Genomic DNA, 17,631 nt, shown 5'->3' with positions numbered 1-17,631 from the left:
ATTTAGGGAGAAGGGGGGCCTGGCACTGGCTGGCAACTTGGCCAGACAGTCCCAGTCCTTCCCCTGCCCCAGGGCTCTGCCATTCAAATCAGTATTCGTTAGCGGGCGGAATGGGCTCGCTTCACGCATGTTCTAATTAGACAATGGAGATTATTACAAAACACCTGCAATGTTTGTAATCATTTAAAATAATGAGAATCAATATTAGCTTTCAAAGTCACCATATGGTAAATGCTCATTCCAGGCATGTGGTCCCTGATAGGCTCTCAATGCTTCAAAACTGATCATTAACATTTTTTAATTTGCAAGAAGTTGCTCTCAGTTAATGAATTGGCTGCCTGTGTGCCCTCCGCACAGTGACTGCCTCTAAGTGATCATTTAATTGTAACACGGCCTCAGGGCCCACCGGAGTACTTGGGGTCTGCTGCAAAGGACATGCTCCAGAGTCAAGAACAAACCAATACCCCACCACCAGAGGGCACTTCTCAGATGTCTGATCTCCAAGCCCCTTAAAATGCTGGTTCTCAGATCCCGAGAGAACTTGTGAAGAACAGACTGGTGAGTCCCATCCCAGAGTTTCTGACTTGGCAGGTCAAAAGGAAGGGGCCTGAGATGCTGCATTTCCAACAGTTTCCCAAGTGATGGAGTCACTGTTGGGCCAGGGACCACGCTTTGAGAAGCACTGTCCTACAGGAGGACATCCAGGCCGGACTCCAAGGTAACACCTTCCCCATCGGCAAGAAGCACCCGGGAAGGGTGAAGATTGAGAAAAAGACTTTAGTTTTTTCCCTGTTCCCTGAGCAAACTTCCAGGTCACACCTAATAAGATGGGCGTTGGGCCTCATGGAACATGTGTTGAGCCAGATACTGTGCTGGGCACTTCCACATCTTGATTAATCCTCACCATAACCCAGTGAAGGAGGTGCTACCACCACGTGGGACAAAAGAGGAAACAAAGACCCGGGACTGTCCGGTGGCAGCCTGGCCAACACGTGGAGGATTCTGATTTAAACAAAGGTTTCGTGCCTCCAGTCCCGTGTGTTATCACAACTGTCCCAAACGACGTGACTGGAGGGTAAGTGTGGGCCACTTCACTCCTCACCCAGAGCCTGTTTTCTCCCCTTCCCTGGGCTCTCCTGACCACTATGGGATGCGAGGCGGAGAGGATCCTCTGCAAGCACGTAGATGGTGCAAATTACCAGAACTGCACCAGAATATACTTTTTCCCTTCACACATGGTCAAAAATTCTTCCCTCCCCATAAACTGAGCACACAACACCTTTTTGCTTTGACCTCAGTTTGACTTTGCTTTGACCTCAGTTCTCATCTACTAGGCTGGTACTTCTCAACTTTTAATATGCCTAGGAATCACCTGGGGAGCTTGTTAACCTGCAGCCTCTGGAGGCACAGGTCTAGGACGTGCCCAGAAGCAGCACGTGCTGCCCTGCTTCCAGGTGGCACCCCAGGGGATGCTGACGGTTAGCTCTGTGTAGACACAGAGGACCTGGCGTGGTGGGAGGTGTGAGTTTGGGAGCCAATGCACCTAGGTTCCGATCACTCCCAAGGTGTTTTTCCTAAAGCAGTTTACTCGAACTCTCAGAACTTCAGCTTCCTCATTTCTAAACTGGGAATAAGATATACCTCCCCCCACAGGATTATGGGATTCCCAGGTGGCACTAGTGGTAAAGAACCAGCCTGCCAATGCAGGAGACGTAAGAGACAGGGGTTCGATCCCTGGGTCAGGAAGATCCCCTGGAGGAGGGCATGGCAACCCACTCCAGTATTCTTGCCTGGCCTGAAGGGCTACACTCCATGGGGTCACAAGGAATCGGACACGACTGAAGTGACTTAGCACGCACCACAGGATTACGAGATAAATAACACGTGAAGAGCACCTATCATTCTAGCACCCTTCTGCCCTCTCCACAAAAACCTCTCTGCAACTACTTCACCCTCTTTGAAATCTCCCTTCTCTCACTTCCCACCCACCCAAGGGAGGTCGGACATTTTTACCTGGTTTACCTGTGGGGCAGTCACAGGCTTCTGATAGACCAAGTCCACAGCCAGGCTGTGCCGGGTCTCAAATACAACCCAGGGCTCCTGATCCCAAGCTGAACGCTGTCTCCCATGCCCTAGGGACTGAAGCCTCAGCCCTTCTAATTTGGCGGTAGAGCAAACACAAGAACAGAACCACTGCAGCCAGAATTAGCATAGCTCTGCAGGAGTCCTAAAGAAGAAATGAATGGCTCCGTACTCATCTTTTGTTATCTGGAAATAGAAATATTGGCAGTGGGAGTGGGGTGGGGTTGGGGGGAAGTGTGCAGATTTCAGCACAGCAACAGCCCAGAAAGTAGACACTGTCTTATCTCTAGCTGGAGCTCTATTTTCATCCAGGGAGTGACTTGGTAAAACAGTCCCTGGGATAACGCATGAGACACCTCTTAGCCCCAGGCAGGGAGCCCTGAGAAATGTACAATATCAAAAGAAGGAAAACAGATAAAACGGAAAAATCATAGGTAGGATTTATGGCAAAGTTTGCTCACAGCCAGGTGAATTCACTAGGCTCCCCGAGCTTCCTTTTTCTTCTTCCTTTGAAGTTTGAAAATACCTAAGACTGTTGTTTTAAATCATCCCCATAAAACATCGCCGACTACAGAAGCTGCGATCAGGGATTCTCCCGGCATCCGCATTTGTCGCCCAGCTCGTAATTCACAGCAATTCATAAACTTTTTCAAAATGCTGTGAACGTAACTTCAGGGGGTTAATAAAACAGCTTTCTACTCCTCTACTTCTTGCCATTGATAATTTATTCAAATTGTAATTGCCTGTAATGTGCACCCTCTATCACATTACTGCTCACGCCCCATGCACGCTCCCCCACCATCCATCACCCCAGCTGTCAGCACGGCCCTCCTTCCTGCCTGGCACACAAACACGGGACTGCTTCTCTTCTCACAGCTAGTGGACAAGCTGGATGGAGGATCCCACTGGCGCCTTCCCACTCGATGGCTGACATTTAGTCTCAGGCTATCTGTGTCTCAACCATGTGTCTTGTGGCATGAGGTTTGCAGGGTTTGGTGGTTTGGGCAGAGCTATTTGCGTGTATGCAGACAGTGAAATGGCGGCAAAAGGCTCTCCTGGGGAACAGGGGTTGATGGATGGATTACCGATTTGAAATTCAGGAGACTTCCCATCCTAGCTGTACTGTGACTTCTGTGCAAGCAGAGGTAACCCCTTAACCTCTCTGAGCCTGTTTCCTCACCTAGAAAATGGAGGCTGTGAACTTGCCCCCTCCATTCCACAGGACCCAGTGACTGTTTCAGAGACAATGAGACTATTTCTCAGGCTGACTCTGACTCACACAAAGTCTGACATTCCCTTCCAGGTTTTCCCCAGTGGAAAAAAGCAAGTTATCATCTGAGTTCTTGAGGCAGATCTGGAACCAGAGGATCAGGCAAGGAGAGAGGTCATGGAAGGTGGGACCCAGCTTCTAGGGGCAGATAAAAACGATACTAGAGTCAGTTCTAGAATTAGTCCAATTGTCTGGTGTTGGGCAAATGGGTATCTGATTCTGGTGACCCCAAGATGGCAAAAGCAGAGGTCAAGGCTGCAGCTGGGCTCCAACCAGTGGCTCTGAGGTCTTCCAGGCACTGGGCGATAATGCATCAGATGATGTTTCTTTCCCCCTGCCCGTTCAGATCTCAGTGTGCATCAGCAGTTTCCAGCCTCCTTACTGAGCGGCCAGCACCAGTCTCTCCTCTCCTGCATATCACCTCTTAAGCTCCCCAGATGTATAGAAGGATGGAGTCCCAGCCTTTAACAGCCTTTCCAGAAGAAAATGCTCCCACCCTCTCAGAAGTTCCTGTGTGGACTCAGAAGTCCACATGCAGGGCCTGTCTCCAGGCAGCTGACCGCACAGAAAAGCAGCATCTTCTCGACCCCGGCTTTTTTTTTTCACCGCCCACACCCCCACCCCCCACTTCTTGTTAAAATTCCCCACAACAAGTGGCTGCAGTAGGTTTGCTCAGCAGGTACCTGAACATAACTGAGAAGAGGGAAAGGAAATCGCAGAGAATGCCAAGAGACCTCCCAGGTCCCCCATCACCCCCTGATGGGTTTCTCTTTATAACACGTGGGGGAAACCAACTGGTTTCCTGCATCCGCGGAGGCCGAGAAGTGGCACTAAAATGAGGAGGAGGAGAAGCAGAGAAGAGACGTCTCTAAACCCCCCAGTTAAGTTCTGGCCCGATGCCTGAGCCCCTGGGAGCCTCTAGTCCCTTAGGAAGAGGCAGGTGGAGGAAAACGCTCTTTTCTGCAGCTGCTACCACTTACCACAAATCATTTATTTCATCTTCTTAGCAAGCGCAAAGTGTACCCAATCCCACCAACTGCTTTCTCAAAATCTTAAGATGTAGCATTCTCCGGTAGGACTTCTTCCCCGAACGAGATTGCCTTCCTCGTGCGATTTACATTAGTGGGGAGTCTGTTATTAGCTTGATATTTTATCTCTGACACGGTGAGAAATACTGCTGCCATAAACCTGGGTGCCCTTAGTAAAAGCTGAACTACTTGGCAAAAGCTAATAAAGTGAGGGACGATGAGAGCAATTGGCTATGAATACCTAAGCAGCAAAGATGACAGAGGCCCCGCAAGGCTGGGCCCCAGGCATGCGCAGGTCTGCACACACACAGACACGCGCGCACGCCCTCCCATGTCACTTTCCCTTGTGGCCACGATCACCTTTTTTCTTGCCCTGTGAGCCATTCCCTCCCAACCCAGGGCTCTTCGGTCCAAGAGTCGCAGTTGCTAATTCCTAAAAGCGGATGGATCTAGGCTTTGTAAACCATGCAAGATTCAGAAGGCAGAGGAAACGCCCAGAGAACTTGGTGAGGATTCAAATTCCCAGCCCCCAATCCCTCCAGAGATTCTGAGAACAGGATGATGGGATCTGAGAACCCGCATTTCTAACAAGCATCCCATGAAGGGTCAAGGGGACTGGACTCTGGCGACCGCTGTATTCGTAGGCGCTGAGTGGTCAGCATAACAAACAGGAACCTATCCCTGCACCAACGTTGAGTGAAGAATGCGTTTCAAGGCTGACTCAGACCCTGTTTCAAAAGATCTGGTCATCCGTATGCCCCCAAATGACTCAGATCAAACCAGCCGTATCAGAACAGAGGCTTCTGCCTTCCTGAAGGCAGGTGCCAGCCCAGGTTCTGAGTGTGTGCATCATGTGCAGGAGGAAGGGTGGATGCTCGCTCCGTATATTGATGAACATGTGCTGTCAGTCCGTGGACACGCCCATAGGAATATTAATAAAGGCAGCGTCTCTTCCTCTGGCTACCTATTTAAGAAACTTTACCAAGTGAGAGACTCGGAAGCGCAGTGGCTGGCAGTAAATGCCGATCGTTTGGCTCACATTGCTTGAGGGACTTCAAAACACTGGGAGGCAGGACTGTTGGGTGTGGTCCTCACCCAACCAGCTGCTTCTCCTGAATAATGAAAAGAACACAAAACCACACTGGACAAGCGGTGAATTATGCAGCATGCCTTGAAGTTTTTAACATGTGCTTCTTTACTCAGTGATGAGCCTGGAAGGAAGGCTCTTGAGATGGGGTCAGGGGTGGCAGAATCCACCGTGATGGAAAGTGAGCCTGGTGGAGCCAAAGAGATGGCATAACGCTGTGGATTCTCAGCCCTGGCTACATAGTGGCATCATCTGCAGAATTTAAAAATAATAGGAAATACTAACCCTAGAGATCCCAACTCTGATCTGGGGTGGGGCAGGGCACAAGTATTTTTTTAAGGCTCCTCAGATGTTTCCAACACGCAGCAGAAGTCAGTCATCTCAGACAAATAGAACTTCCAGGGAGTTTAAAGCTGGATGCTCAATCTGCGCTGAGTTGGACCTTCTGGCAAACTTCACAATGTGTCATTACTGGGGTCCCATCTCAGAGAATAACAGGTGTGGATTCTTTTAAAATCCCCCCCTTTTTTTTTCACTTTTGTGTGTGCTCAGTCATGTCTGACTCTTTGCAATCTCATGGGCTGTAGCCTGCCAGGCTCCTCTGTCCATGGGGTTTTCCAGGCAAGTATACTGGAGCAGATTGCCATTTCCTACTTCAGGGGATCTTCCCGATCCAGGGATTGAACCCGGGTCTCCTGTGACTCCTGCATTAGCAGGTGGGATCTTTACCACTGTGCCAGCCGGGAAGCCAAAATCTCCCCAGGTGATTGCACTTTGCAGCAGAGGCAGAGAAGGGCTGGGAGATGTTTCATGCTGATGGCTGCCTGTCCTTTGCCTCGGGTTTTAACACTGACTTTGTGGGAAGCACTGGATTTTGAATCAAGAGACTGAATTTAAGTCTTAACTTTGTTAGAAACTTGCTGTTGCAACTTAAGCAAGTCATTAACCCTCTAGGCCTCAGCTTCATTTTGATCCTATCTCACAAAACTGGTATAAGAATTAAATAAAATCATTTGAGGGACTTCCCTGCTGGTCCAGTCGTTAGAACTTTGCCTTCCAATGCAGGGGTGTGGGTTTGGTCCCTGGTCAGGGAGTTAAGATCCCAGTGTCTTGAGGCCAAAAAGCAGAACATAAAACAGAAACAATATCGTAACAAATTCAATTAAGACTTCAACCATAGTTCACCTTTTAAAAAATCTTAAAAACTACATTGAAAAAAAAAATTGAAAGCACTCAAAAAATAGTGATCTGCTACATAAATATCACTGTATCCTTTCTTAGACCAAAAAAACAAAGGTTCTACAGGGTTTGTATCTCAGCAGGCAGGGAGAGCCTGTGCTATGAGGAAGCAGGCCCCATGGGCAGATAATAGTGACAAGGATGATGCTTTAATGCTTCAAGTGCGTTTTTCCACCACTGACTCCACCCCAGGTAGAATTCTGAGATTATGCTGTTCCATATTAGAGAAGCAGCTCAGAAAGTCTCAGAAAAAGCCTCAGAAAGTTCATCACTCAAACAGCAGCAGCAAAATTCAACTTGGTTCTATTGATTTGCGACCCCAAGTCCTTTCCATTACACCCAAGGTTCTCCAAACCTTCCTGTGCAGCAGACTGTAGGGACCCCTACCCCAGAGTTTCTGATTCAGCATGAATCTGCATCTCTAACAGCTCCCAGGTGATGCTGTTTGTTCACTGACAACACTGGGAGAACTACTGAACAACACCAAACCTTCTTTGATGGTAGAGAATCGCCCTAGAGAATGAAGCAACTGCACTGTGGCAAAAGTGGGGGCAGGGAGGAAATGGGGAGCGAAATGGACAGTCTAACTTCACCTCCTCTATTTCTTTAAACGTGTAAGGAAACAGGCTCAGTGAAGCTAAATGGCCTATCAAAAGACATGTGTCCCACAATACCAGGCAAGGAGGTGTGGAGAGGGCTCGTAGAAGCTGGCAGAAATACCAGGAAAGGCTTTGGTGCCATGGGCTCATGAATCATTAAGGGTCTAGAGGGCTTGAACCCCCTGGTGGTTCAGATGGTAAAGAATCCGCCTGCAATGTGGGAGACCTGGATTCAAGCCCTGGGTTGGGAAGATCCTCTGGAGTAGGGCAAGCAACCCACTCCAGTATTCTTGCCTGGAGAATCTCCATGGACAGAGGAGCCTGGTGCGCTACAGTCCATGAGATTGCAGAGTCAGACACGATTGAGTGACTAAGCACAGCACATCAGCTTTCTGGACAAATCAAAACAATTCTCTAAACCACAATTTAATTTCCTGTAAAACTGAGAAAATGAGAGAACCTATGTCTCAGAGCATTTAGTAAGATAATGAATGTGAAATATACAGTTTATTTGACATTAAGCACCCGATAAATGTTAGCTGTTATTTATAATCATTACTGTTATTACGATCACCATTCAAACCACTCTCACCACCAGCAAGCACCAACTGAACAGCCTCTAATAATGTAGAGGGCTGCAAGATGTAGGCATTCCCCAACCTGTATAGAAGTGAGGGCTCCATATTTTTCACTTGTAGCAGTGTCTTCAATTTCAAGTTCAAGTAAAATAAAATGAATATTCCTTTGAGACTCTTTCAATCATCTTTGAGTTTAGGGGAGATGTATTGTCACCAAATCATTATTGTGGGAAAGGATCATCTGAGAGCTCACTGACTTTCTCCCTCTCTCTATCCTGGCTTGCCAGGAACTATCCTGGGAAAAGCCCAAGGAACTGTCCTGGACTTCCCAGGTGGCGCTAGTGGTAAAGAATCTGCCTGCCAATGCAGGAGACACAGGAGTTACGTGTTCAATAAGAGTCAATAAGATCCCCTGGAGGTGGGCATGGCAACCCACTCCAGTATTCTTACCTGGAAAATCTCATGGACAGAGGAGCTTGGTGGGCTATAATCTATAGGGTTGCAAAGAGTCAGATGCAACTTAGCACGTACGCACGTGCTGGTTTTAGCTCTGAAAATCTCACACCCTGAGAAATTTCTGTCTCTCCCAGGCAAACAGGATGGTCAATCAAGGACTACTCTTTCACACACCTGAATACTCTTTAGTAAGATGAATGTTTTAATTATCGACATTGGCGAGCATATTTTAAAGGTGGAGAGCAAGGTAAGGACCACCTGTCTTACCCTAGTCAAAAGTATACATGAGTTACAGCCTCAGCTTTCCTGTCCCAGGGTCCTCTTCTATTCTCCTTCAAGAGGGATCCTAAATATATTTATTCTGGGATGTAAAGGCTGTTTATCAGCTTAAAAGGATTCTTGGTTCAGGCAATTTACATTTCAATAGAGAACCAAATATTAGCTGAAGACTCGAAGTAATTATGAGCAGAGAGAGATTTGTACTTGAGGGTGAGGGATTTAGGGCAATCCTCGCTGAACCCCTGAAATTATAGACTTCCACTCTAGGGGAAGCAAGCCTTCCCTTCCTCACACCAAGAATTCTCATTAGAGAAGGGGCACATTAGAATCATCATGCCCAGGGATCAGCAAATCGCAACCTGCTTGGTCAAAGCCTGTCCACCATCTATTCTTTTTTTTTTTTTTTTAAACTTTACATAATTGTATTAGTTTTGCCAAATATCAAAATGAATCCGCCACAGGTATACATGTGTTCCCCATCCTGAACCCTCCTCCCTCCTCCCTCCTCCCTCCCCATACCATCCCTCTGGGTCATCCCAGTGCACCAGCCCCAAGCATCCAGTATCCTTGTAAAGAAAATAGTATTGGAGCACAGCCATGCTCCTTTGTTTATATACTGTGTGTGGCTGCTTTTCTGACACAACACCAGAGTTGAGTAGTTGCAACAGAGACCCTATGGTCTGCAAAGCCAAAAACGTTTTCACCCTGAACATTATAGACCAAGCTTCTTCCAAGTGTGGTCCATGGGCTGTCATGCACATCACCCAGGAGCTTATTAGAAAGGAAGGACTTGGTTCTATCCCAGCACTTCTAAATCAAAATCTGCACCTTAACAAAATCTCCAGGTGATTCATATGCATGTCAAAGTTTGAGAAGCACTGGCCTAGGAGGATTTCTCCAAATATTCATGGCTTGGACTAGCTTCAGGACACCAATTCACTTCTATAGACCCCACCTGTCACCCCGAGACTCTCCCTTGGAGAGCCACTGTTCCCACAGGGTGGAGTTGCAAAATAGAATATAAACTGCCCAAGGAATAGAGATGCAGATATAGAGAATAGACTTGCACATACAGCAAGGGAAGGAGAAGGGGGACAAAATGAGAGTAGCATCCACATTTCTACACTACCGTGTGTAAAATAGCTAGCTAGCGGGAAGCTGCTGTGTAACACAGGGAGCTCAGCTCGGAGCTCTGTGATGACCTCGGAGGTGGGATGGTGGCGGCAGGGAAGGGAGATGCCAGACGGAGGGGGTGTATGGATACGTACAGCTGATACATGCTGTTATACAATAAAACCAACACACATTGTAAAGCGATTACCCTCCCATTAAAGATAAAATTTTAAAAAATATATAAACTGCCCACTTAAATTTGAATCTCTAAAAACAAGTACTTTAGTGTAAATATGTACCAAATATTCCATGGGATATACCTCTAATTAAAAGACTCTTCTATCTGAAATTAAAATTTAACCAGATGTCCTATATTTTTATGTGCTAAATATTGCAACCTATCAATTGGGGCTTAATAATTTACTAGAACAGCTCACAGGACTCAGGGAAAAAACTGTACTTACTATTGGTTTATTCTAAAAGCTACAAGTTAGGAACAGCCAAATGGAAGAAGTACATAGTGCAAGTTATGAGGGGAGGGCATCCCGCTACCCCAGCACTTCAATGTATTCGCCAACCCAGGAGCTCTCTGAACTTGTCCTTTAGGGCTCTTATAAAGGTTCCACTACATAGGCAAGATTGGCTAAATCACTGCTCACTGGGGACCAACTCAATCTTCATCCCCTCTCTTTTACCAGGAGGTTGAGAAGTGGGGCTCCAAGTTCCAACTCTAATCACTTGGTTGGTTCCTCTGGCAACCTGTACCCACCCTGAAGCTGTGTGCGGAGAGACATCTCATTAGCACAGACTCAGTTATGTTGAAAGGGTCTTGTTATAAACAACAAAAAATACTCTCACTTCAGTCATTCAGGAAATGTCAAGGGTTTTGGAAGCTCTAGGGCCAGGAACTGGGGGTGAAGACAAATACATATATATTTCTTACTGTGATTTCTTATATCCTATCACAGCTCTTAAGGCACTTTGCCTGCAAATATGGCTCCCAATAATCCGTCCCATCCTGATGACCACATGTCCCTCCTCCCACCAAGAGGAATAGCCTGTTTTCTGTCCCATGAATCTCAGCTGGCCTTGAGACATGCTTTGATCCACAGGAAATGGCAGAAGTGATGCTCTGCCAGTTACAAGGTCAGCCTTTAAGACACCTGACAGAGAAAGACAAATATCATATGATATCAGTTATAGGTGGAATCTAAAAAAGCGTACAAATGAACTTATCTACGAAACAAAAATAGAGTTACAGATGTAGAAAATAAACATACGGCTACCAGGGGATAAGTGGAGGCGGGGAAAGATAAACTGGAAGGTTTGGACCGACACACACACACTGTTGCCGTTTTGTTGTTCAGTCGCCAAGTCATGCCCAACCCTTTGCGACCCAAGGACTGCAGCATGCCAGGCTTCCCCCACGCTGCTATATATAAAATAGGTAACTAATAAGGACCCACTGTATAAAATGGGAAACTCTATGCCGTGTAATGGCCTATATGAGAGCAGAATCAAAACAGAGTGGATGTGTATACAAGTATGAGAGATGCACTATGTGCACAACTGAAACTATTACAACATTTTAATTCAACTATACTCCAGTAAGAGTGTTTTCAAAAGACACTGACAATTTCCACTTTTATTATCTTGGGACCCAACTACTATGCTACAAGGGAGCCCAGGCTATCTACCCTGCTGGAGAGGGGCTGTGCAGAGAGGGGCTGTGCAGAGAAGGGCTGTGCAGAGAGGTTCTGGAAGGTAAGAAGTCACATGGAAAACTGAGGTGCCAGATGGGTGAGAATGACCTTGATTTTCTAGCTCAGACTTTCTGCCAAATAAATGAAGCTACACAGGTGACCCCAGTAGTAGTACTCAAGGCAGAACTAATGGGTCAACCCAAAAAATCATGAGAATTAACAAATTACTTACTATTGCAAGCAATCTTTTTGTTCCACAGCAGTGAATAACTGATAAACTTGCCCTGTCCCCAGATTAGACACTTGGTTTCACTCTAAAGAGTCTCGTTCTTTAAGGCTGAGTCTGGCAAAGGAAACAGCCATCTTCAGAGTATCCAAGCCTTCCTAAGAAGGACTGGATAAGTCCTCTCAGGACAAGATGGCTTTTCTTTCCCCCACTCAGTATATTGGAAGATGCAATTCTGTTCTCTACCACAATGGTGGCTGGATTTCTCAGTTCTTCTTTGGGCTCACAGCTGCAAACCCAGCTTTTGATGAGCTGGTATTTCTCTCCCAGGAACCAGTACAATCCACGGGATGAGAACTGCTTTCTAAGCTATGAACAGCATTCTTTTCTGCCTTCCCTTCCCCTCCACTGCCTCCATGAATTTAAGCTATTGGCAGAATGAATGCAACTTGTCTTCTCAGCTACTGAAGATTCTGGGTTAAAAGGAGAAGTCTAAAATCTCTCTTCCTTTGTGGGCACTTGCCATCTCACTGCTCTCCATCTATGTTTTCCTTCTTCAGAAACTCCAAAAACCCTGCCGCTTAGCATCCTCGTTAAGCAAGTCCCTGGCACTAGTATCTGGACCCAACGTGGTAGCGTAAAGATATTTCTTTTATCTGCTCTCAGCATCCAGGGCTCACACGTGCTCAGAGCAGGGATCAGGTGGGCAGTCTTCTCTGCCACCAGTTTAAAAAAAGGCATCCCTTTTTGACTCATGCAGTTGGGCTCCAAAGAAATTGGCAGCCTCATTTGTCCATCCCACTCCAAAACTATTTCTTTTCTCCTCACATACATGGCTGGGAGAATCCTATATATGAGAAGGGGCTGACCTGGGGTCTGCTGGCATCCCTCCCAACTCACATGCTCAGACACAGGTAATGCCATATGTGCACCTCCTCTCCAGGGTCCCAGGTCTCTCACCTCATTACCACCAGGTTTGCACATAACAGCACTGTGGAATGGTACAAAGACCAGGCTTTGGAATAGCACCCACCTAAATTTGTATCCCATCTGCTTACAAGCTTTGGGACTTTGGGCAAGATTCAAAATTTCTCTGAGCCTCAGTTTCTTTATCTGTTAAAAATGAGAAAAACAATATCTGCTACCCAGGTGACAATATATTGAAAAGACCTGGCACAGCATCTAGTATATGATAAATATCCAAAAATAGTAACTTCCTCTCCCCTCCAACTTCTACAGCTAGGGTGTCACACAGCTTAGCAGGGCCAAAGACACCCCACCCCCAACAATTAGTCCACTTGCCTTGATAGGGGTCTTCATCAGAAGAGAAAAGCAACTCATTACGGCCAATCAGGCTAGGACTTGGTCTTTTCTTTGAGAAGCAATGTGGTCCAATACAAAAAGGCAAAGAATTCAAAATTAGCATGCTCTAGATCCTACTGACAGGCTAACCACTTCCACTGCCTTGCACAAATGACTCTAACTCTAAAATACGAACTCCTCATCTCTATAATAAGGGACCTAGAGACACCGGAGAAGGCAATGGCACTCCACTCCAGTACTCTTGCCTGGAAAATCCCATGGATGGAGGAGCCTGGAAAGCTGCAGTCCATGGTGTCACAAAGAGTCGGACACGACTGAGCAACTTCGCTTTCACTTTTCACTTTCATGCATTGGAGAAGGAAATGGCAACCCACTCCAGTGTTCTTGCCTGGAAAATCCCAGGGATGGGGGAGCCTGGTGGGCTTCCATCTATGGGGTCGCACAGAGTCGGACACAACTGAAGCGACTTAGCAGCAGCAGCAGAGACACCACAAAGACACCTTCAGGTGTTCAACTATGAAGTCCCAGATTTTAACCTCAAAGTTCCAATAGCTGTATTTTCCTGGGCCTGCATCCTGCTCCTATTTCCTTTCAATCTAATTCACCCCTAAGTTGATTAGTCCTCATACTTTCACTGTAGCTCATTTTACCAACTGTTGAGCTCCCGCAGGTTCTGTGCCACCTGCTGCCCTGAGAGTCTGTCTTTTCCACTCGTGGACTGGCCATCAGGTGGCCCTCAGTCTGTGGCAATGACCAGGCTCATTGAGAAGGAAGGTACCCATCTGCCCACCTGCAAACACAGGCCGAGGGAGTCCTAGCCCCTCAAGGACTTTGGGGTCAAACAGGAACGTCTGTGACGATGGAAATGTTCTGTGGTCCTGCTCTGTCTGTGACATTGGCTGCCAGCTCCGTGTAGCTGTAAGCACTTGAAACATAACTAGTGAGAGGGGGAAATGGAAATTTAAATTTTAGTTAATTGGAAAATAAATAGCCACACGTGGCTAGAGACCACTGTATCGGATGGTGCAGCTTTAAGGGAAATGTTACAGAGAAGCAGCTTAAAGGGCAGAGCTGGTGGGAATCATAAATATGTCTGTGGACGACATTTACTCTCCTGGGGATGATTTATTCTTCGAGGGCAGAAAGGTCTGGTTCAACTCTTAGCAGTAACAACCTAATCACCAAAGGGAGGAGAGGAATATACAATACTCGCCCTCACTTTTCATCCACCTGCAGGTGTTCACCCCACAGCCACCACCCCCACGGAGTACTCTGAAGCCACGCGCTCCAGAAGAGCCTCAACTGGGTCAGAAATGACCCTCAGGGTCTTAGACTTTGACTGTGAGCCCATCTTCCTACCAACTTTATTGCCCTAAACATTCCTTATTCATCTGTTCATCTGAATATGCTCTAAACAAAGGGAGTTAAAAAATAAAGATGCCAAATTCCTAGGAGAATAATATCAATACTGTACAGTGTGGCCTTTGGAGGGTTCCAAAAGTGTAAAATAAATTAAGATGCTTGACAGAAAGAAGTTTTATGTAGATCTTAATCCTTTAGAGAAAGTCTCCAGCGCTTTGTCTAAGACACGGTGTGAGACAGCCTTTGCAGCTCCAGAGCGGGCCGTGTACAGAGGCAGTCACCAGTCAACTGAAGACGGCCCACTCCCTCCCAATGACAGAGGCAGGAAGGTGTCCCTCGGGCCTAGCTCACTGCTCACTTCGTCATCCCCAAAGCAGCTTTGCTTTCCCTCTGCCCCTACTCTCTCCATTGCCTTGTTTTCTCCTATACCCTCCATTGCCTCCTTCACTAATCATCCTTGGTAGGTCCAACGTAGCAAGATCCAGAACTAGGATGAGTGACAGTGCTTTTCTCCGAGACAGCAGAATTTAAGGGGTGTGAAAACGGCTGACCTCAAGGTCAAGGAGAGGGAGGTCACGTCCATCCTTCTGTACCATCGGGGAACCCACTATCTCCCTCTTCCATTTGCTTCTTGGCTCTCCACTTCCAAGGATGTTCCATTGCTCAGCAGGTACATTTGATACCTACCCCTAGAAGTGGAAAATTATAGCAAGCTACAACTTCACATCTCAAGATCCCACTGAGACAGACACTAAAGAGACAAAAGTCAGGGCTTAGACTGAATTCCAGAAAATTCTTAGAAATTAGAAATTCTAGAAAATTGGAGCAGGACCTGGGCTATAAACACCCGCCTGACCCAAATGCCACGATGGAGGCATGTCGGGTTGAATGACTTGCCCTAACCCTGATAGAAAGCCACTGTCCCAGTGCAATGCACCCAAACAGAATGCCGTCCCCCAGCCGTCTCCCCAGAAGGTGATCTCATGGGAGGGTAGATAAGAGGCAGCCCTGGGGTGGTCATACGTGAATATTTACCCTTTTGAACACTAAGTGAAGTGCTTACAACAGCCGGGAACTGAAAGCATACCATAGCTGTTGCACCTCCATTATGAAAACAAGTCACTTGTCCCCTAAGGCTTTTCCTTTCCTCTTCATCCATAAACTGAGAAGTGGAGCACCCACCTCTGCATGAGCGCCAAGCATACACAGGCTAACCCAAAGTCCTGGCTTGTCTTAGAGCCTCAGAGAAGAGACCCCTTCTGTGAACACAAATATAGACCCAGAAGCCTCCTGGGACAGACGCTTCAGGAGAGAGATCAAGGCCTTGGTCTTATTCACCCTGTTTAACTGAAGTACCTGGAACAGGGCCTGGAGCAAAGCAGATGCTCAGTGAACACTCACTAAATAAATGAATATATAGGCATGTCCCTTCGGCCTTCTAAAATACCAGTTCAAGCTCAGGCTTGGGAAAGCAGCCACAGTTTAAAGTCAACTAAGGACCAGGGCGGCATGAGAAAAGGCAGCTCCTGGCCAAGGGATAATTAACACATTCAAGACAATCAGATCAATTCAAAGGACCTAGACCCATTTCTCACCCACAACTCCAAGTAAAAGTGCAGTAATTCTCTAAGTGTGGTCTCCAGAACAACCCACACTGATTTGTTTATATATATATTAAAAAAAAAAAAAAAGGCAGATACCTGGGCCCACACACCAGACCTACTGAATCAGACTCTCTGGGAGAGGAGGCCCAAGAATCTGGATTTCAGTTGCTTCCCCAGTGATTCTGAGGAGCTCTGGAGTTTGAAGACCCAGATCCAAAGCATGTTCTTCTGAGTCTGATTTGAGGAATCTCCTTATATGGAAAGCAGGGAGCAACCGAGAACACAGACAAAGCCATCCGAGTTGGGATTCTGGCTCTCCTGATGATGTTCTATCTCGTGATTGCCCATGATCCTCACGTGATCGCCTGCACCTTCCCCACTGGCTCCCCGATTTACGTCTCATGAAGCTGGAGACAGGCTTTCCACAGAGAGAGGCTTCTGTTTCTGAAATCATTTCTGTCCTGTTCCAGAGACCTCAACAAACTCCAGGAGCCTCATGCTAGCCAAAGGGCATTGAGGTGGGGATGGAGGTGAGCAGGTGACGGCTGCCTTCCTCCTGGATCCTGGCTATTGTGAACTGTTTAATCACTGCTCTCACTTGATTTTGTTGTTGAGACTCTTACACCCGTGATAGAGTAATCGGTCTACAAGTCATCATCCAACACCCACAAGGTGCAGGGCACCGAAAGGTTAAGAATAACAGAAAAGGAGCTGCAGGAGCTGGGTAGGGTTCTTATCCTCGAGGCCTATGCAGTCTAGCCTGAGAAATAATCATAAGCCCATGAAAAGAGAACTGCAAAAGAACTGACCAAAGAGCCTGAGGACCATAGACAATAGTTGGAACTTGAAGCTTTTCTTTAAAAAGAAGTCTAAAAGAGAGAGAGAAAGATTTGGAAAATGCAACAGCCTCTTCCCTCCCGGGGGAACATTGCTCACCATTTGGCATTTCCCGACTATTTTCATCAAGTGTAGACCTGAGATTAGAAGAGTGTTTTCTGAAAGTGTTAGCCACTCAGTCATGTCTGGCTCCTTTGTGACACCGTGGACTGTAGCCCACCAGGATCCTCTGTCCATGGGATTCTCCAGGCAAGAATACTGGAGTGGGCTGCCATTCCCTTCTCCAAGGGATCTTCCTGACCCAGGATTCGAATCCATGTCTCCTGCATTGCAGGCAGATTCATTAACATCTGAGCCAACTCAGAAATTGGAGAGAATAAAGTTGAGCTTTTTCCCATCAGAAATGCCTTGGGGGCAGTGATGGTCTAGAAAACAGCAGTTCTTGAGGTGAAATCCTGGAAGGACACTTCCCCTGTTTACCTGAGTAAGGGCTACCTCCTGGGCCTGTGGGGGTCCTGAGAAGGTTGCCTCCCTGTGCCCATCATCAACTCACCCTCCCTTTCCTGTTCCTTTTTGGGGAGTGATTCTCTGGTTCAACCTCCCAGGCTTCCTCTGAAGATATGAGAGCAAAAGGTGAAAATGCCCATTGTGCTGTCTGGACCTAGAAGGTGCTTCAGCAAGTCTTGGTGGCACCAGAATGTTCCCTTAAAAGGATCTCTTCTACTGGAGGCAAGCTGGGTGTCCCTCTCACTCCACCGGGAACAAAGACACAGGACTCCCTGATTCCCACCCATCCCTCTAGAGCTCCTGAATCAACAGATGTCCCCTGTTTCCTTCATCCAGCT

At 47.0% G+C, this 17,631-nt stretch overlaps 1 protein-coding gene across 32 annotated transcripts in view; it reads right to left on the bottom strand.

The window, feature by feature from the left end:
- LOC129621864 (neurexin-3-like) overlaps positions 1–17,631 on the bottom strand; it is a 300,739-nt gene that overhangs the window by 108,173 nt on the left and 174,935 nt on the right. Inside the window, exon 1 of one of the 32 annotated variants that reach the window (XR_008699760.1) lies at positions 8,334–8,537. The exons of 26 other annotated variants lie outside the window; for them this stretch is intronic. The gene's annotated coding sequence lies outside the window, so the exon portion shown is untranslated. Of the gene's footprint in view, positions 1–4,035; positions 4,055–4,332; positions 7,145–7,965; positions 8,114–8,333; positions 8,538–17,631 lie in introns of those variants that run through there. 5 more of the 32 variants (XR_008699748.1, XR_008699737.1, XR_008699753.1 and 2 more) reach the window with 5 other exon arrangements.

The sequence above is a fragment of the Bubalus kerabau genome, chromosome 10, assembly GCF_029407905.1.
Source record: "Bubalus kerabau isolate K-KA32 ecotype Philippines breed swamp buffalo chromosome 10, PCC_UOA_SB_1v2, whole genome shotgun sequence".
Taxonomy (NCBI): domain Eukaryota; kingdom Metazoa; phylum Chordata; class Mammalia; order Artiodactyla; family Bovidae; genus Bubalus; species Bubalus kerabau.
This window is presented reverse-complemented; position numbering and strand designations above follow the sequence as displayed.